This window comes from Furipterus horrens, unplaced genomic scaffold (genome assembly GCF_987537825.1).
Source record: "Furipterus horrens unplaced genomic scaffold, mFurHor1.1.pri manual_scaffold_8, whole genome shotgun sequence".
In the NCBI taxonomy this organism is placed as follows: Eukaryota; Metazoa; Chordata; class Mammalia; order Chiroptera; family Furipteridae; genus Furipterus; species Furipterus horrens.
Window position 1 is genome coordinate 58,971,097 of NW_028327178.1, and position 16,087 is coordinate 58,987,183.

Here is a 16,087-nt window from a genome sequence, read left to right on the forward strand (position 1 = left end):
CTTATTGTTAACCAATTCATTATTTAATATCGTTTTATTCATTCTCCATGAATTTGAATGTTTTTGAGTTTTTTCCTGGAGGTTGGTTTTCAGTGTCAAGCCATTGTGATCTGAGAAGATGGTTGATAAAATTTCAATATTCTTGAAGTTGTTGAGGCTTGTTTTGTGTCCTAACACATGGTCTATCTTTTAGAATGTTCCATGTGCACTTGAAAAGAATGTGTATTTTGCTTCTTTGGGGTGAAAATTTTTATATATGTTAACTAAGTTCATTTGATATAGAAATTTCTTCAAAGCCTCAATATTCTTGGTGTTTCTTTGCTCAAAGATTTTTCCATTGTTAACAATGGGGTGTTTAAGTCCCCTACTATGAGTATGTTGCTGTCTGTATCCTTCCTGAAGTCTTTCAAAATTGTGTTTACATATTTGGGTGCTCCCATGTTGGGTACATATATGTTTACAAGGATTATATTCTCTTGATGGATTTTTCTCTTAAGTATTATGAAATTTTTTTCTTTGTCTCTTTTTATGGCCTTTGCTGTGAAATCTGTTTTGTCTGATATAGGTATTCTTACCCCAGCCTTTTTTTCATGTCCATTTGCTTGAAATATTTTCTTCCATTCCTTCACTTTAACTCTGTGAAGATTTTTTGTTCTAAGGTGGTTCTCTTGTAGACAGCATATATATGAGTCATGCTTTCTAATCCATTCAACTACCCTATGTCTTTTGCTTGGTACATTTATTCTACTTATATTTAAGATTATTGCTGATAAGCACTTATTCATTGTCATTTTTTCCCTTTGTACTTGTATTCCTCTCTCTTTCTCTTTGTTTCTTCATCTTCTTAAAGCAGAACCTTTAGCATTTCTTGCAATGCTGGCTTGGTGGAGACATATTCTTTTAGCTTTCTTTTGTCTGGGAAACTCCTTATTTCACCTTACATTTTGAATGAGAGTGTTGCTGGGTAGAGTTGCCTTGGTAGTCGGCCTTTATTTTTCATTGCTTGGAACATTTTCCCATTCACTTCTGGCTTGTAGTGTTTCAGTTGAGAAATCTGATGATAACCTTATTGGAGCTCCCTTTTATGTTTATTAGCTGTTTCACTCTTGCTGCTTTTTTTAAAGTATATTTTATTGATATACTTATCAATAAATTAGTTGTATTTATTGATTATGTTGTTTCAGTAGTTTCAATTTTTCCCCCCTTTGCTCCCCTCTGACCAGTACCCCCATTCCCTCCATCAATCGCACCCCCCTTAATTCATGTTGATGTGTCGTGCATATACGTTCTTTGTCTTCACCCTTTTCTATGTTATTGTTAACTTCCCCCTGTCTATTTTGTACCAACCAATTATGCTGCTTAATGCCTTCACCATTTCCTCATTTCTCGCCCTTCTGCCTCCCATCTGATAACCCTTCAAATACTCCCCATACCTACGATTCTGTTCCTGTTCTAGTTTGCTTAGTTGAATTTTGTTCCTATTTTTTAGATTTAGTTGTTGAATGTTGTGAGTTTGTTGTCATTTTAATGTTCATAATTTTGATCTTCTTTTTCTTAAGCAAATCCTTTTGATATTTCATATAATAGTAGCTTGGTGATGATGAGCTCCTTCCTTTAGCTGTATATTGTCTGGGAAGCACTTCATTTGCCCTTCCATTCTAAATGATAGCTTTGCTGGATAGAGTAATGTCGGTTGTAGGCCCTTGCTTTTCATCACCTTGAATATTTCTTGCCAGTCCCTTCTTGCCTGCAAATTTCTTTAGAGAAATCAGCTGATAGTCTTATAGGCACCCATTTGTAAGTAACTCTCTGCTTTTCTCTTGCTATATTTAAGATCTTCTCTTTAACTTTTGGCATTTTAATGATGATGTGTCTCTGTTTTGTCCTTTTTGGATCTAGCTTGTTTTGGGCTCTCTGTGCTTCCTGGACTTGTATGTATATTAACTTCACCAAATATAGGCAGTTTTCCTTCATTATTTTCTTACATAAGTTTTCAATTTCTTGCTCTTCCTCTCCTCATTCTGGCACCCCTGTGGTTTAGATATTGGCATGTTTAAAGTTGTCCCAATGGTTCCTAAGCCTCTCCTCGTTTTTTGCAATTGTTGTTTTCTCATTCTGTACTGGTTGACTGTTATTTTCCTCCTTATGTTCCAAACCATTTATCTGAACCCCATTTTCATTCCCTTCACCATTGGTTTTGTGTGAATTTTGCTTCATTTCATTTAGCATAGCCTTCACTTCTTCCCTAATGCGTTTGCTGTACTTAAGCATATCTGTCAAGCCTGTGAGCATCTTTATCACCAATGTTTTGAACTCTGTGTCTGTTAGATTGGCTATCTCCTCATTTGTTAGGTTGACTATCTCCTCATCACTTAGTTCTGCCACTGGAACCTTGATCGGTTCACCCTTTTGTGCCATACTTCTTTGTCTCCTCATCTTGACAGGCTCCTGTGTTTGTTTGCCTCTGTTTTAGGCAGAGCTCTCGCTCTTGTTATGCTGTAAGGGGCAGAGTCTTAGGTTTTCTTGTCAGTAGAGGGTGACTGTTTCACCACATTGTGGTGCTGTATGTGGAGGAGGGGTCTGAGATGGGACAGTGTTGCTTGATCAGCACTCACCGCTTTTCCAGGCACTTCTCCCACTTCCGTATGGATTGGCTCCTCTCTAGCTGTTGCCCTGGCTGTCCGTTCCCAGAATGGGTGGGTCTGCTGATGTTCTAGAACCATGGGGGCCCTTTAAACAAGTGGACTCTGTTGAGAGACTGCTAGTTTCTTCCTCTACTCCAATCCCCACTGGTTTGCACATGCAGAAGCAATGAGGTTCTATTTTCCCTGGCGCTGGGCCTGTGAATTGCGTGGTATGGTCTGGTGCTGGGATCCCTTCCCAGGTGTCCGTCTTGGCTTTTTAAAATTTGTGACTGTGCTTTCCGGCAGCCTGCCACTGCCACTGGTGCTGCCGCCACCACACCGCATCCTCTTCGCCCCAGCTCCGCCCCTCCTACGTGTCTGGTTGAGTATTTCTTCTTTATATCCTTGTTTGTTGGACTTCCATGCAGCTTGATTTTGTGGAACTTCTGGTTGTCTCTAGTTTTGAGGTAGTTGTATTCCTTCTTAGTTGTGGAGGGAAATGCAGCATGTCTGTCTAGGCCTCCATCTTGGCTGGAAGTCTCTTGCTGCTTTTTTGATTCTCTCTTTGTCTTTCGTTGTTGCCATTTTAATTATGATATGTCTTGAAGTGAGCCTGTTGGAGTCTATGTTCATTGGGACCCTCTGTGCTTCCTGGACTTGCGTGACTTTTTCTCTCATCAAGTTAGGGAAGTTTTCTGCCACTACTTTTTCAAACAGGTTTTCTGTCCCTTGCTCCTCTTCTTCTCCTTCTGCTATTCCTATGATAACAATATTATTACGTTTCATGTTGTCGTGCAGCTCTTTTTAAACCACTTCATTCTTTTTTAGTCATTTTTCATTTTGTTGCATTGTCTGTGATTTTTTTTCTATTTTGTCCTCCAGCTCATTGACCTGATTTTCTGCTTCCTCTAACCTGCTTTTAATTTATTCTACTGTGTTCTTCAATTTAGAAATTGTATTCTTCACTTTCTCTTGGCTCTTATTGATAGCTGCTATGTCCTTTTTCATGCTGGTATAATTCTCAGTAAGTTCCTTATACTTTCCCTGGAGTTCTTTGTAGTTTTCTTTGGGCTCACTGAGCTCATTGAGCTTCCCTATAATCCATGTTTTGAATTCCATGTCTGATAGTTTGCTTTTCTCTATTTCATTTAGCACTCTTTCTGGGGGGGAGTCCTTTCCTTTGAATGGGGGTTCTCTGTCTCCCCATTTTTGTGACTCTTCTTGTTTGTTGCTGCTTCTTAGATTGATCTGCACTTCCTGGATCTGCCCCTAGTGGCGTCAGATCGTGTACCAGTCTGGGCCTACGCAGCCTGCTGGAGACTACCAGAGATCTACTGCCTTTTTCTCTCTCCTTTAGTTGTTAATCTATTCAATGTGTTATCAGCCATCAGGCTTAAGCTCTGAGGGTGGGGCAGATTAATTCCTGCAGGTGGGGCTTTTGCTTCCCCATCAGGCTGATGCCACTTGAAGGGGAATGCTTTGCCTGCGGTATGGGGAATGAGTTAGCACTGGGACCTGGTCGGTTGTTCCCTCAGTTCTCTGCTCAAAGCCACTGTCCAAAATTCTCTAGTCCAAGTGTCTCTAGTCCTCTCTGCCCTCCCTCTGCTTAAGCCCAGGGTAAGTGAATCCAAAATATTTTTGTACGTGATCCATTTAAGAGCTGTTTGTCTCCAGCTGTTTCTTTTAGGCCAGAAAAAAAAAAAATCCTGTGGCTTTTTGCTTTTCATAGATGGATGCTATTTTGCTTTTTGCTCTGTTGCTGTAGGCTGGGAAGCCCAGTTGGGGGTTTAGACCATTCCCTTCTCAGGGGAACCCCCGACTGCTGAACTGTTTCTCAGTCTCTTCAGCTGCCACCTCTGGGAGCCCAGCCAGCACTTTTGTGTCTCTGCACTTCCTACCAATCACATTGTGATGACCTGGCCTTTTCTGTCTCTCCATGGTTATAAGACTTCTCTCCAGCTAGTGTTCAGTCGGTTATTCCAGATGATTTCTCCACAATTAAGTTGTAATTCCAGATTGGTCCTGGGAGGAGGTTAGTGTAGCTTCCACTTACTCCTCCACCATCTTGCATCTTGTCATTACTTTTTCAATCAGGTTCTCTATCCCATGCTCCTCTTTTTCTGGTATCCCTATGATACAGATATTATTACATTTCATGTTGTCCTGCAGCTATCTTAAACCCTCTTCATTCTTTTTCAGTCATTTTTCATTTTGTTTCATTATCTGGGATTTTTTTTTTTTTTTGAGTTGTCCTCTAGAACATTGATCCAGTCCTCTGCTTTATTTAGCCTGATTTTGATTCCTTCTACTGTGTTCTTCAGTTCAGAAATTGTATTCTTCACTTCCTCTTGGCTCTTATTGATAGTTTCTATGTCTTTTTAAATGGTGGTGTATTTCTCAGTAAGTTCCTTGCAGCTTCCCTGGCGTTTTTTTGTAGTTTTCTGGAGTTATTTGTAGTTCCCTGAATGGAGTTCGTTGTAGTTCTCTCTGAGTTTGTTGAGTTCATTGAGTTTTCTTATTGCCATTGTTTTAAATTCCATGTCTGATAGTTTGGTTGCTTCTATTTCATCTATTCTTCCTTCTAAAATTCCTCTTTTCCTTTCAATGGGGTGTTTCTTCATTTACCCATTATATGTGGCTTTTCTTGTTTGTTTCTGCTTCTTAGATTGATCTGCTTTGACTTCCTACTTTCGTATTGTGACTTTCTGTGGTAGGAGTTCTCTGGGATTCAGTGGTGCAGACGCCTTGATCTGAACCTGATGCTCTTGGGAGGCCATTTATGCCTTTTATTTGGGCTTTCACCTAATATTTTGTTTTGATTGCTGTTGTGTTGCTCTTTGGTGGTCTTTCCTTCCAGCCAGCTGACTGAGAGTCCTTCTTCCCACCTCATTTTGTAAACAGTTGTTGAGCTCCTGCTAAAAGAAAGCCACCTGCCCAGGCAAGAATCCCACACTCACAAAGAAAACCCCTACCCTCAATCACTGTATCAACTGTAAATGAGCCAGTATTAATAAGGATGTAAAGAGATTGAGACTATTATTAGAAAGGAAAAACAAATAAGAGTTGACTGAAAGAAGAGTGATTTGTGAGAGGGGAGTGGGAGGAGCAATGATAGTAGCGAGTAGAGACACGACAATGAGAAAAAGAAAGCAAAACTTATATAGTATATAAAAATGGGAGGAGAGACACACAGGAGACTTGCAGCCAAGATGGAGGCCTAGACTGACATGCTCTGTCTCCCTCCACAACTAAGAAGGAATACCTACAACTACCGCAAAACCAGAAATAACCAGAAGATCCAGAAAATAAATGAAAGTCCAACGTATGAAGTTATAAAGAAGTGGTGCTTGTCTGAACAGGAAGGAGGATGAAACCGGGGAGGAGAGGCCAAGCTGTGCTAGTGGCGGCAGCTGCGATGATGGTGGTGGAATGGCAGTAAGCACAGACACCTGTATTTAAGGAGAGGCGAGAAGCACCTGGGGAGCACCCCTGGCTGCAGACCAGACCCATCAGCTTGTAATTCCAATGCTGGGGAAGACAGACCCCTATTGCCTTGGACTGTGAGGCCCGGAGGGGGTGGGGACGGAGGAGAAGGCTCCCGGTCTCTCAGTGGAGAGTGAATGGCAGGAATCCATCTTGGACCCCCGTCCCCACACAAAACACCACAGTGTGGTGAGAAGGGTCACCCGGTTGTGACAAATGTGCCAGGCTCTGTCCCCTATAGCATAGGTGGTGTGACAGCCCCACCCAGGAAGCAAAGGTAAACACAAAACTGTCAGGATGGTACAGATCATGATAGAGATCCTGGTGACGCAGCTGATCAGCCAGCAAATATCTAATCTAACAAAGCAGTTGGAAATATTTCTGAGGCACAGTTCAGAGCTTTGGTTATAAGAATGCTTACAGACCTAACAGCAGATCTTAAACAAGATGGGGACGAAATGAAGGCTAGTCCTGCTGAAATGAGCAAAAACACCTATGAAACTAGTGGTGAGGGAAAGAAAGCCAGGATCAAATCAACATATCGGAACATAGAGAAGGAACAAACAGTCAACCAGTGCAGAAAAAGTAAACGAGAAGTGACGAAAATGAGGAGAGGCTCAGAAACTTATCAGATAGGGCCAACATCCGAATCATAGGGCTGCCAGAAGGTGAAGAAGAAGAACTAGAAATTGAAAAATATTGTGAAAAAATAATGAAGCAGAACTTCCCTAATTTGAGAAAGGAAATAGATTTACAGGCCCGGGAAGCACAGAGAATTCCAAAAAATCTGGACCCAGGGAGAACCACACCAAGACACATAATCAAAATGTCAATAATTAAGGATAAAGAGAATCTTAAATGCAGCAAGAGAGAAGAAGAGACTTATATACAAAGGGGTCCCAATAAGACTATCAGCTGATTTCTCAAAAGAAACTCTGCAGGCAAGAAGGGACTGGCAAGGAACATTCAAAGTAATGAAAAGCAAAAACCTACAACCACGATTACTCTATCCAGCGAAGATGTCATTCAGAATAGAAGGGCAGAGAAAGTGCTTTCAGGACAAAGTAAAACTGAAGGAGTTCATCAGATCCAAACCACTGTTATATGAAATGTTAAAGGGACTTGTTTAGGAGAAGGAGGATCAAAACTATGAACATTAAAATGAAAACTGTATCACAACAACCAACAACAGAAGCTAGGGTACCGAAACAAAGGCAAACCAAGTAGGCAACGAGAGTGGTAAAAGAATTATAGGTATGGGGAATATTTTGGGGGGAGATCAGCAGTGAGGGGGAAGCGGGGAAAGGGAGGGAGATGGTACAAGAATTAAGAAGCATACTAGGAGGGGGTGGAGTAGACAGGAAGATGTTGAGAAGAACTGTATTCACAACCAATGGGCATGGACTAAGAGGGAGGGACAGCTGGAGGGAGGGGCGTCACTGGGTGGAGGGGAACAAAGGGAAAAGAAATTGGGACAACTGTAACAGCATAATCAATAAAGGATATTTTTTTAAAAAGGAGGAAAGAAGTTGGAATGAATTAAGAGAGGGAAACATGTATTAACTTTAAACAAGTTGTAAGAAAATTTATATATATGCATACACACACAGACACACATAGTGTGTGAGAGGACAAGCACACACAAATAAGGAAGATGAATAATAATTTTTAAAAAGGCACAAAATTAGAGAAAAAGTTTCACTACAGTACTAATAGTAACCTATGAGCTAAGATTAATATAGGTGGAATGGGAGTAAGAGGTAAAAAAGAAAGAGAAGCTTAAGAGATGCCTGGAGGAAAGGGAAGTGATTTTGAGATGATAGAGGGAGAAGGAATAATTAAGAGTGAAAAATGAAAACCAGGCTAAGACAGGGAAAAATTAAAACTTAAAGTGAAAGGACACTTCCGGCCAAGATGGACACCTAGCCAGACACACTGAGTCTCCCTCCACAACTAAGAAGGAATACAAGTACCTCAAAACTAGAAACAACCAGAAGTTCCAGAAAATCAAGCTGCATGGAAGTCCAACAGAGATATAGAGAAGAAATACTCATTCAGACAGGTAGGAGGGACGAAGCCGGGGAGGACAGGACAAGATGTGGTGGTGGCAGCAGCAGCGGCAGGAGCAGGCTGGCTGAACACGCAGTTACACGTTTTAAAAAGTCAGGAGGGACACCTGGGGAATGTTCCCAGGTCCTCACTGGACCGCACAGCTCACGGTCCCAGCACCGGGGAAAATCAAGCCTCATAAGTTCTGACTGTGAAAAGCAGTGGGGGTTGGGATGGAGGAAGAAACTCCCAGTCTCTCAGCAGAGTCCGCTTGTTTAAAGGGCCCCCACAGTCCTAGAATGTCTGCAGACCATCCCACTCTGGAAATGATGGCCAGGGCAACAGCTAGAGAGGTGCCAGTCCTATGCAGAAGTGGGATAGGTGCCTGGAAAAGAGGCGAGTGCTGAGCAAGTGGCATTGTTTCCTCTCAGATTCGTCCTTACAAAGAGTGCCACAATGTGGTGAAATGCGTTGCCTTGTACTGATGAATACAGAAGGCTCTGCCCCTTACAATGTCACAGGTACAACAGCTCTACCTAAGACACAGAGACAAACAGAGGAGCCTGTCAAGATGAGGAGACAGAGAAGTATGGCCCCAAAGAGGGAACAAATCAAGGTTCCAGTGGGAGAACTAAGCAACAAGGAGATAGCCAACCTAATAGACGAGGAAATACCAACCTAATAGATGAGGAGATAGCCAACCTAACAGATGTGGAGTTCAAAACACTGGTGATAAAGATGCTCACAGACTTGACAGATTTGCTTACGCATGGCAAACGCATAAGTGAAGAAGTGAAGGCTATGCTAAATGAAACGAAGGAAAATCCACACAAAACCAGTGGTGAAGAGAAGGAAACCAAGGTTCAAATCAATGATTTGGAACATAAGGAAGAAAAAAACAGTCAACCATTACAAAATGAGGAAACAGGAATTGAAAAAAAAAGGAGTCTTAGGAACCTCTCGGACAACTTTAAATGTGCTAACATTTGAATTATAAGGGTGCCAGGAGAAGAGGAAAAGCAAGAAATCGAAGGCTTATGTGGAAAAATAGTGAAGGAAAACTTCCCGAATTTGGCAAAATTAATATACATACCAATCCAGGAAGCACAGAGACTTCCAAAGAAGCTAGACCCAAAAAGGACCACACCAAGACACATCATCATTAAAATGAGAAAGGTTAAAGATAAAGAGAGAATCTTAAAAGCAGCAAGTGAAAAGCAGAGAGTTACCAACAGAGGGGTGCCTATAAGACTATCAGCTGATTTCTCAAAAGAAACTTTGCAGGCAAGAAGAGACTGACAAGAATTATTCAAAGTGATGAAAAGCAAGGACCTGCAACCAAGACTACTCTATCCAGCAAAGCTATCATTTGGAAAGGAAGGGCAGATGAAGTGCTTCCCAGACAAGGTAAAGCTAAAGGAGTCATCACCACCAAGTCATTATTATATGAAATGTTAAAGGGACTTATATAAGAAAAAGACGATCAAAACTATAAACATTAAAATGACAACAAGTCACAACTATCAACAACTGAATTTAATAAAAACAAAAACAAACTAAGCAAACACTCAGAAAAGCAACAGTATCATAGGTGTGGGGATCATTTGGAGGGTTATCAACTGGAAGGGGGAAGGGGAGAAATGGGAAAATGGTGCAGGGATTAAGAAGCATAATTGGTTGGTACAAAATAGTCAGGGGGAAGTTAAGAATAATATAGGAAAGGGTGAAGCCAAAGAACCAAAGAACTTATATGCATGACTTACGGACATGAACTAAGAGGGGTGGAATTGCTGGAGGGAAGGGGGTACTTGGCAGAGGGGAGCAAAGGGAAAAGAAATTGGGACAACTGTAATAGCATGATCAATAAAATATACTTAAAAAAAAAAGAATAATTACTCTTGGTTGTTTAGCCCCAGGAAGATAAAGCTAAATTAGTGTAACTAAGATAATATGTAGGTTTTTTTTTTTTTTTTCTCCCTGAGGAAGATGCTTCTGACGTGTTCCTCACTTGGTAGATAAAACAGAAATGAACTATCACATTTGCTTTAAGGAAATTTAATGCCTCTCTAAGGAGTCTTAAGTCGTGCTCTTGAGGCAGATTGCCAACCCTCCTTTTCTAGACTTACTAGCCACCTGTCAGAAGGCCAAAGCCATCAGATGGCCTCGTAGGTCCCTTCTAGTGTTAGGACCCTAGGCTCCTTGTAGCCCCATTATAATAATAGCCTGACCACAGATATACCTACTGAGACTAGATTGTGTGGAAAGCTTGGAGTGCAAGACATGTAGCGTGACTTTCAGAGACTGCCTTGGGGAGAAAAGAGTACCTTTCATGTGGCAGGTGTTTTGCATTCATTATGTTATTTCATCTTAGTGTCATATTCCTGAGGGGTGGGAGTGTGGAGCCTAGAGACCAGTCATCCAGAATTCCAGTCTCTGCCTGCAGAACTCTAAAGCTTGACCTTGGCTCTCACATGTCACCCAGTTTGTTAAGAGAGGTAATGTTACTGCTGTCAGTTTGTTCTGGTATCTGAAGCCAAGTCTATGTGCTGGCCTAACCAGGTGTCTTGAGAGACTGGCTTTGACCACACATGAGCCTGTGTTTTACAACTTTGAAATATGACAAATTGAGCTTCAAAGGTTAGAGAAAGTATCCTCTACTCTCCAAGCTTTTGTTTCCTCACCTGTAGTAGGAGGGCAAGGGGCTCTTGGATCTTGCAGGGCCCCTTTCTTTTAAGATACCCAGCGTGTGGGATGAGGGACTGGATTTTCCTCAGGACTCTAGGGAAGTTGTAGTTTCCAGTAATGGCCACCAGAGGGACTGCAGCTTCACAGCGCTGTTGCCTGGCGTGTCACAGAAGAAGAAAGTTCCTGAGTCTGCTTGGAGGAGGTGGGATGATGGGGCTGCTGGCTGTCCTCTAGTATCTCTTGGACAGCTAGCTCTCAGAACTAGCTTCTTTTGAGTCCCCTTGAAGCTTAGCCACTCCTTGACCTTCTACACTTTGAGGCCAAGCTGGAACCTCCCTCTGGAGAGCCTGAGGTATGAGGGAGCTTTGCATCTCTTCAGTGCCCTAGGTATCGATACCTTTCTGGAAACAGGTTTTGACTGGCTTTCTTACTGTTTTCAGTGTGTCTCTTGGATAGCTCTGCTAGTTCACTCCTGTGTTCAGGTATGCACCATGGGAGATATGCTCTGTAGGTATGTCTTGGTCCCAGACAGGCTTTCGGGGTTTGTGGGGCCCTACTGTCCCACCTCCAGATGTCTGCAGTAGATAGAACAGAAAGGCAGACAGGAATGGCACTAAACAGGAAGGGTTCCCCTTTTGTGGAGTCTCAGCTCTCTGTGAGTGTCAGTGGGTCCCAGGGATTTACAACCCATCACTTCATGAGGAGAGTGGAGGGCTGGGAGGTGGCCTGGCTTGTCTGGAGAGGAGGCTCATTCCCTCTTCCATTCTCTTCACCCCTGTTGGTGCCATTCTCTCCTCTCCCTTTTCTTTTCTCTGGCTCTCACCTTTTCCTGGGCAGTCACACTTCTTTTTTTTCTCTTCTTCCATTGTCAATTTACTCCTTTTTCCCCTCCAAAATGACTGCTAAGGCTTCCTTTTTTTTAGTGTTGCAAATCCCTGGAAGCCTGGACTCCTGCCTTAGACACTTGGGTAGATAAAACACTCTTCCCTGTCCACCAGGGTTGTTCTCTGTCTCACGGCAACCGCGTTCCTTCCTCCTGGAACATTCTGAGCTCTTATTCCAGTACGGATTGCTCTGTCCCCACCCTCTTTTTCTTCTCTTCTGGTGGTTCCAGCACATTCACTAGCCAATAGTTAAAATGATTTACTTTTAATCTCTCTCTCCCTCTCCCTCTCTGTCTCCCTCTTTTTCCCCCTCACCTCCTTTTTTTTTTTTTAATTTATTGATTTTAGAGAGAGGAAGTGGGGAGGGGGGAGAAGGGGGGAGAGAGAGAGACATTGATTTGTTGTTCTACTTATTTATGCGTTCAGTGGTTGATTCTTGTATGTGCTCTGACCAGAGACTGAACTGCAATGTTGGCATATCAGGATGACGCTCTAACCAACTGAGCTACGCAGCCAGGGTTCTCCTATTTAAAAAAAAATTTTGGGTAGAGGTGGGAGTTAGAAGGGAGTGCACTTCTGGTGCCCTTTCTTTTGCGAGCACCTGGGCCACAGACCCTTGGACCCTTGTGTGAAGGTCTGTGGGGTAGAGGTGGGCCGGCACCCACTCCTGACCTTTGGTACTGCGGGCCTCAGGATTAGGCATGGCCCAGAACTTGAAGGATTTAGTGGGATGGCTTCCTCTAGGTCCTGGGGCATGGTCATAGTGTTGAAGTTGCTACTGGGTGCCAGCACTATGGCCTGCGGGGTCCACAGGTCTGTGTTTACTATGGAAGGCGGGCACAGAGCCATCTTCTTTAATTGTATCGGTGGTGTGCAGCAAGATACCATTCTTGCTGAGGGCCTTTGCATTGGGATTCTCTGATTCCAGTATCCCATCATCTATGACATTTGGTGCAGACCACAAAAAATTTCCTCCCCAGCAGGCTCCAAAGACCTGCAGATGGTGAACATTTCCCTGTGAGTACTGTCTTGACCCAATGCCCTGAAGCTTCCCAGCATGTATCAGCGCCTAGGACCAGATTATGAGGAGCAACTATTGCCATCCCTTGTCAACAAGGTTCTCAAGAGTGTGATGGCAAAGTTGAACACCTCACAACTGATCACCCAATGGGCCCAGGTGTCCCTGTTGATCTGAAGGAAGCTGACAGAGCGGGCCAAGGACTTCAGCCTTATCCTGGATGACATCACCATCACAGAGCTGAGCTTTAGCTGGGAGTCCACGACTGCTGTAGAAACCAAACAAGTGGCACAGTAGGAGGCCCAGTGGGCCTAGTTCTTGGTGGAAAAAGCAAAGCAAGAACAGCGGCAAAAGATTGTGCAAGCAGAGGGTGAGGCTGAAGCCACCAGGATTCTTGGAGAAGCACTGAACAAGAACCCAGGCTATATCAAGCTATGAAAGATCTGGGCAGCTCAGAACATCTCCAAGATGATTGCCACATCACAGAATTGTATCTATCTCACTGCTGACAACCTTGTGCTGAACCTACAGGATGAAAGTTTCACCCAGGAAAGTAACAGCCTCATCAAGGCTAAGAAATGAGCCTAATGACCAAGATCTCCACCCCCAGAGAAGAAATGAATCTGTTTCTGCCCTGGTATTTGAGGATCCAGTTTGGGGATCCAGCACACCCCCACCCCACCCCCAGTATCATGTGACGCTCCCCTCTGCATCTGTCTTCCTAGCCCTTCTCAGATGAATGAAGACTGACCCATTTTCAGGGTAATGACTTTCTTCCTCCCTGTGTTAGCAGGGGTTGTTGGGACAGTGTGTGATTTCTTAGTGATTTCCTACAATGTTGGCTCCTCTCTCAAGGTTGGGAGGTGATAAACACCATCTCAGGAATTCTCAATAAATTTTTATCACTTAAAAAAATTTCAAATTTCCAGAACACTTGCAGGAATAATTCCTATTTACCCTTCACTCATATTCCCCTATTGTTACCACCATTGCTTTATTACATATTCTGTATATGCCTATGTAGATATATAGACATATAATTTTTTTCTGAACCATTTGACAGTAAGGTGCAGACATGATGCTGTGTTACCCATAAATACTTCAGTGTGTATTTCTTTTTTTAAAAAAGAGATTTTATTTATTTTTAGAGAGTGGGGAAGGGCGGGAGATCTTGCATGTGCCCCAGCCAGGGACCAAACCTGTAACTTAGGCATGTGCCCTGATTGGGAATAGGGAATCAAACTGGCACCCTTTCCCTTTGCAGGACATCACCGAACTGAGCCACAGCTGTCAAAACCACAGTACAATGGTTGCAAATCAGGAAATTGACATTGATAAGATAATATTATATAATTACAAACTTTATTCAAACTTTGCCAGTTTTCCCAGTAGTGTCCTTCATAGCAAATGGAAAAAAAACAGTTTTTTCTAGTTCACTATCCAGTCCAGAATCATGTACTGCATTTAGCTGTCATATCTCTTTTGTCTTCTTTATTCTGAAAAATTCTTCATCTTTTCTTCATCTTCATGACTGACATTTTTGAAGGGCATAGGTCAGTTATTTTATAGAATACCTCTCAATTTTGGTTTGTCTGATATTTCCTCATGATTAGACTCAAGTTCTGCATTTTTGGCAGGAATGTCATAGAATTGCTATTGTATTTTTCTCAGTTGATCATATCATGATTCTACTGTTGGATAAAGCTTGGTTTCTTTACTAGTTAGTCTACTTTCATATTTGGGTCCTATCCACTCTCCTGAGAACCCTGTTTTCATCCCACCCAGGTCTGTCCCACGACTGCTGTTGGCAGACTTCTGGTGACACCTCCTGATCATAGTCTGTGCCCCTAATGGGTCTCATTATAAATTCTTATTTCTGGTGTTGGAGATATTTCTGATATTCAGATCATATCTACACTTGTCAGTAGATGGTCAGTCTTTTTCTGCCCTCTTCCTGGATTCTCTTTGACTTGTCACTCAAGTGCTTATCCTGCTCCTCATCCTTGGAGCAGATTTCCAGAATAGTACTATTTTTCCTATTATGATTTTACAATATAAAAATTCCTTTCATGATAATAATGAGAGGAGGAATAATTAAAATTCATCAAGTATTTGCTCTGTACTATGGGCTGTGTCCAGATTACCTCACTGAATGCTAACCATAGCCCTATGTGTTAGGTAAGTATTATTTTACATATATCCAAAAGGAGACATATAAATAACACAGAAGATGAAGTAACATGTTTAGGCAACACAGTCAATAAGCAGCAGAACTGAGATCACACAGTGAAAGGAAAAGGAATCATGTTGGATACTGAGAGGTGGTAAAGAAATAGGAAAAATCTTGCTGATTCCAAGTGCCAGCAAGCATCGTTTAGTGATGTGTCAAGTCACTGGAGATGAGAGGCCTGAAAGGGTGAAGGGAGATGGTGGGGGATGTAGATTTGGGAGCATTTAGCAGAGTGACAACAGGTAAGTGTTTGGAATCTGCAAAGTCTGTGAGAAAGAAGTGCAGAAATGATGAGTCAAAGCTCACTATTTAGGAGTGATTGCATTTAGGGAGGAGAGGAGCTTGTGTAGATAGTAAATAAGTCTGCAGTGTGTTTGGGGGCTGTATTCTGTCCCTAAAGGGACAGGTCCTGAGTGTAAGAGGCAGAAGATGGAAATCAAGAGTTCAACAAATACAAATTGATCACTGTCCTTTCTCCTGTGGGCCAGGCACAGTGTTGGCTGCTGGGACTATAGAGATGAAGAAAATTACCTTTCTTATCAGTAAGAGTGTGTAATATAGTGAGGCCTATTTTATTCTTATTTAGGATGGTAGAGGAGTTTTTTTTAATGATTTTATTTATTTACTTTTAGAGAGAGGGAAAGGGAGGGAGAAAGAAAGAGAGAGAAACATCAATGTGTGATTACTTCTAGCACACACCCAACTGGGGACCTGGTCTGCAACCCAGGCATGTGCCCTGACTGGGAATTGAACTGGTGACCTTTTGGTTTGCAGGCTGGCACTCAATCCACTGAGCCATAGCTGCCAGGGTTCTTAATGCCATCTGTGTAAGACATTTATCAAAATTATCTTCAAAATTTAGAACATTGGTTCTAGAAAGAACCTTAGAAACCACATATACTGGCATCCTTATTTGCCATATGAAAAACTAAAGTCCAGAGAATTGTTTAGACAGGTTTAAAATTTCAACTAATTTTAAGTGGCTAAATCTTCTGACTCCCGGATCATGTCGTCAACAGCATGACCACTATTATTCGCCATTTTAGAGGCGTGTATAAACAATTTAGGGAATTCTACTGGGAGCCAGGTTCCCTCTGGAAGTATAGAAACTCAA

General features: G+C 42.3%; 1 protein-coding gene and 1 pseudogene across 1 annotated transcript in view; both read left to right on the plus strand.

The window, feature by feature from the left end:
* Positions 1 to 16,087, plus strand: part of PODXL2 (podocalyxin like 2) — a 63,388-nt gene that overhangs the window by 26,455 nt on the left and 20,846 nt on the right. The gene's annotated exons all lie outside the window — the stretch shown is intronic.
* On the plus strand, positions 12,427 to 13,352 carry LOC150002994 (prohibitin-2-like; annotated as a pseudogene).